General features: G+C 51.7%; 1 pseudogene; it reads right to left on the bottom strand.

Annotated features, from left to right (window-relative positions):
• Nucleotides 1–2,420: 2,420 nt before the first annotated feature.
• Nucleotides 2,421–4,027, bottom strand: LOC148092500 (5'-nucleotidase domain-containing protein 2 pseudogene; annotated as a pseudogene).
• Between the last annotated feature and the right edge of the window lie 1,027 nt (nucleotides 4,028–5,054).

Here is a 5,054-nt window from a genome sequence, read left to right as displayed (position 1 = left end):
GAGCAAGAGTGCAACCTAAGTCTACAGCTTCCTTCTCCGAGGGGCTCAGGCATCCGAAGTTGTCGCCACTCAGCTGACCAAGCCCCAGACTTTGGCTGCTGTGTTCACTTGTTTATTTTGCCATATATTTTCTGCTTTGCCTCATACCAAAAGGACTTCTATATCTTTCTGCTGCCCCTTTTTGGAGGCTCTTACACCTGTGAGTTTCCTTGGGAAAGCGGGATGCTTGGAAACAAGTCCTATAAGCAGATGCCCCCTGTCTGGGCCAGGAAGACCCTCCCCAGATAGGAGAGGGTGGGAGGCAGGGCTCTGCCCCGCTTCCCTGCCTCCTTGTGCTATGATCTGGGGCAAAGCACTTCTGCCTCTCTCTGCACCCCATTTATAAAATGGACATAATGACCTGTTCCTTTTAACAGGAGTGCCAGGAGCCTTTGTGCTTTTCCGTAGTACTTGGAGCCCCCCATTTGGCGAGCAGTGAGTGCAGGGCACGGCGGGCTCTCATTACCCTCAGAAGGACACATTCACTTCAGCCTGCTCTGCGCTCTCGACATTTCCCCGGCATTATTGACTTAAGTACCCTTCAAGGAGAGTTTCTCCGAGGCTCCCATGTTGACATCCTACCAGTGTTTCGAGAGCCAGCCTTGCTCGCTGTTTGTTCCCGCGGACGAGAGCCCGCAATCGCCCTATTAAACACTCTATTCAAAGGGGAGAGGGAGGAAAACGGAGAGAAGCAGGAATCCAGTGAATCCTCACAAAAATAGGCCGTAGTCTTCTGCTTCTCAGGGCTCTCGCTCCGGTCTTAGGACCGGCGACTTCAGCCCTCAGATGCTTCGGGAAAACACATCAAGAGCATGGGCGTCGGCTGCACCGGAGCTGGGGCCTTCCGCAGGTAGGTCGAGGTGGGACGCTCTGCAGTGTGGGGTCAAGCTTCCCGGACTCACTCCCGGGCCAGGGTGACATACTGGGTCGCTAAGTCTCATTCTCTGCCTCTCTGCCTCTCTGCCTGTCTCTGCCTTTCCAGCAAAAGCATCTGTCTGTAGAACTGCCCTCCTCTAACACCCTGCCACTATTTCCCTACATCACTTCTTGCTTCTTGCCTTGTTGCCAGAGAAACCAGCAGAAAGAAGGAAACTTAGAGACCAAGATCACATCTCATCTGCTTCATGGGGAGAAGAGGCCAATATTTGTTCTCAAAGTGTATGCCTGTCTTTTCTTTCCTGCTCTCTGGCTTGAACAGGGAGCCTTATACTTGGCATTTGTTTGCTGGGTGGGGAGAGCGGAGGTGACAGAAGTGAGAAACTACAGGAGCTGAGCATCTCTGTGGTGGTCCCAGCACCTGCACTCTTGTGCCCAGTGCGCCTCCCTTGTTTTTGTTTTTTGAATCCTCACTGGAGTATATCTTTTCCATTACTTTTCAGAAAGAGTGGAAGGGAGAGAGAAACATCGATGTGAGAGAGACACATTGGTTGCCTCCCGCACATGCCCCCGCTGGGGCTGGGATAGAGCTTGCAATCGAGGTACATGCCCTTGACCTGAATTGAACCCAAGACCTTTCAGTCCGTGGGCCAACACTCTAAGCACTGAGCCAAACCAGCCAGGGCCTCCCTTGTTGGATCGTATTCTGAGAGCCCAGGTTTCCCTTCTTCAGAGGAAGGTTCTTCCAGTATTTGAACAGTGGCATAGCCTTATTGTTCTATCAAAGCCTCTTTCCCTCTGGAGGCCTTTTCCTTACTGAAGCCCCCAGAGAGAAATGAAGCACAGCCTCAGTTCTATAACCATTGATTGAGTGTTTAGTGTAGGTAAGTCTCAGATTTAAAAAAATAATCTGGGTGTTCAGGGCTCATTGATCTTTTTTTAAAAAGTTGTGGTAAAATGCATGTAACATAAAATTTATCATCTTAACTATTTTTAAGGCTTCAATTCAGTAATGTTAATTCACATTGCTGTGTAACCAAACTCAGAAATCTTTTCATCTTGCAAAACAGAAATTCTGTACCCATTTCCCCCTCCCCTCAGCCTCTGGCAGCCACCATGCTAGTTTCTCTCTCTATGAATCTGACTATTCTAGGTATCCCCTGTAAGTGGGATTGTACAGTATTTATCTTGTTATGACTGGCTGATTTCACTTGGCATAATGTCCTCAAGGTTCATCCATGTTGTAATATGTGTCAGAATCTCCTCTTTCTGAAGCTGGACAATAGTCCATCATATGGATAGACCACATTTGCTTATCCAGTCATCTGTCAATGGACACGTGGCTTGCTTCCCCATTTGACGATTGTAAATGATGCTGTTATGAACATGGGGCTACGAATATCTGTTGGAATCCCTATTTTCAATTTCTGGGGATATATATCCAGAAATAGAATGTCATAGGTTTTTTTGCACTTAAAAACATACGTAATTATCTTAGTTTAAGTTTAAATCTCAGTGATTAATGTTTTTGTTTGTTTGTTTGCTTTTTCAGGAGGGGGACTATTTTTATTGCTTGTCTGGACAGACTCCCAGAATGGGCGGGGCGGGAGGGGCTGGCATCCAGGTTTAGACATAAAGGTGCCCCCAGTGGGTGTGGCCGTGTCGCGGGAAGGGCCAGTGCAGAGCCTGTGCGTCCAGAGCGGAATCTCGCGCTCTGGCTGTGTCGTGTGGGTGGGTAGGAGGTGAAGGGCACTGGCAGTTGAGCGGCAGCTGAGGGAAGCCATGTACAAGTCTGAGAAGTGTATGCGGCGCCCTGAGATGAAGGTGGGATTGGGGAAGGTTCGGAGGATGCTACCAAACTGAGCGTTGAACGGGGTCTTGGTAATGCACCCCCATCAGCTTCTGCAGCTTTTTCACCCAGGCAGCCAGCACCTGCTGATCCACCTGCACGCACCCCAGCAGCCCCGGGAGCACCCTCTGTCCCGTCACTGAGCACATGCTGAGGACATGGGTGTCATGCTCCAGCTTGGGGATGATCGCACCTGTGCGCCAGCCCTGCGAAAGCCTGAGATCCTCCAGGTCCCTGCGAGGTGGCCTCTGAAGTAGAGCACGCTGGGGCTGTGCATTCTGTCAGGCGCAGGAAGGCAGACAGGCTTCCCTGTCAGTAGATTTTGTCCTTTCCGGGTGGTGATGTGGTCCCACAGCTCCAAGCCCTTCTCATTGAGTTTTCTGAAAGGCTTGTGCGGGTCAGTGAAAAAGCTGGGCTTGTGCTCCTGGACAATGACCACTGCAAAGAGTGGCATCAGCCGGGACCCACCCTACACTGATCCCCTTGTCCACGGAGCTGACAAGACTGTTGGTGCTAAGGAGCAGTTGTTTCCCACGGGCCACCAGGAGGCTCAGACAGCAAATGTCTCACTCTCTCTCAGGATGTACTTCTCCATGGCCCACTCCATCTCCTAGTACACAAGGCCCTCCATGAGCATGTCTCCAGTAGTGTCTGTCACATCCTTGTAGAGGCCCAGGGAGTGGTCCATCACGCAGGAAAGTAGGGCCATCCCCGGGAGCGAGGTGTCCATGACCTGCTTGATGGAGGGACTCTTGCCTAGAAGTGTCTTGTCTGGCACAGGGGATGGGCTGGGAGTCCCCTTAGAGGTAGAGTGCCTCCTTGCCTGGTGTAGGCTGGAGGCCTCTGGAGGCCATCCCCAGGTGCTCATGATAGCAGGTATCAGTCTCCATCAGACGCTCTTTATAATGTCCTGGTGGAAGCCGCGGATGACAAAGCTGAGGCCGTGCTTGTACTCCCGAATCTCCTCTGGGTACTGGTGGTGCTCAGTCAGGATATCACACTGGGCATTGCAGCTCTCTGGATGCTGTAGACCTCAGCATCATGTAGGCTGATCTGTACTTGGTGTAGGTGGCCCCCAGAACCAGGAGACTGCAGACCTCGGGGGACATGAGGGTGCATACCAGTCTTTGAAGACCCTGGTAAAGAGCACACAGGTGGGAGCTGAGCTCAGGACCCACCTGCCAGGATCCCAGGTCCACAGCCAGAGCAGGGGGGTGAGGACCAGGCGACTCGCAGCCTGCAGTGGCCTGGACACAGCAGCCATCACCCAGGGCCCAGAGCCCCACACCAGCCTGTCCAGTGCTTGCTGCCTGAGCAACCCTCAGTGGTCAGTCCACTGCCCTTCAACTGAAAGATTTTAAAATTGTATTTTTAGCTTAGGGCATGCATTGCTTTTTTTCCATATTGTGTTACCTGGGCGCGACCTCTGAAACCTAACCGAGGCTTTTCTGAAGGAATTCTGGAAAACTAGAACATTCCTCTGGAATGCTTTTCTACTTGTCAAGGCATTTATTTCCCTTTTCACCCCCTGAACTAGTAGCCATAGGGAACGATTACTCTGTGACTGTCTTATTTCATTAGCATGATGTCAAGGTTCATCCAGGTTGTAGCGTGAGCCAGAATTCTCTTCCTTTTAAGGTTGCGTGTCTCCCATTTTACACTGTAGCATGTTTCTCAGTCCCAAAGCCCTTTCATACCCACTTTTTCTTTCACCCTCATTTTCTCCATATTGCAGCCAGAGAGTGGTTGTCACTCCCAGGCTGCAGCTGAGGACACAAGCCCTGCAGCTTCAGGACACATAGAAGGGCAGGTCTTGGACCAGAATACAGGCCTCTGGCTCTGTTCCTCTGCATGTCCCCGGGCGCATGGCTGTATGTGCAGAGCGCTTGCACAACTGTGCTTTCCACACTTTGTACTCCACACAGCAGGCGTCCACGCGAGGCGAAGGGGCAGGAGATCTCTGAGAGAGAGAACAGGGCCAGTGACAAGTCAGTGACAGGACAGAAGTGGACAAAGGCTAGGGGTGGCAGAGGACCTGGCGACAAGCTCACTCTGGTCCCAGTCCAGGCAGTAGGGCTTCTCTTACTAGGGCAGCTCCCTTTCTCTCTGGGACACAGGGATTACGCCAGGCCAGTCCCAGGAGCTGGGTGACACAGGGCGCTGTGGGAGCAGCCAGCCCTAACAAGGTGAACCCTCAAAGTTAATAGTCAATGATTAGATTAACCAGACAGGAGAGACTGGTACGAATAGGGATTTGAAATAGGTAGTGCTGGCTGTGGGCACCCTGCCT

The sequence above is a fragment of the Miniopterus natalensis genome, chromosome 9 (genome assembly GCF_054644295.1).
Source record: "Miniopterus natalensis isolate mMinNat1 chromosome 9, mMinNat1.hap1, whole genome shotgun sequence".
In the NCBI taxonomy this organism is placed as follows: domain Eukaryota; kingdom Metazoa; phylum Chordata; class Mammalia; order Chiroptera; family Miniopteridae; genus Miniopterus; species Miniopterus natalensis.
This window is presented reverse-complemented; position numbering and strand designations above follow the sequence as displayed.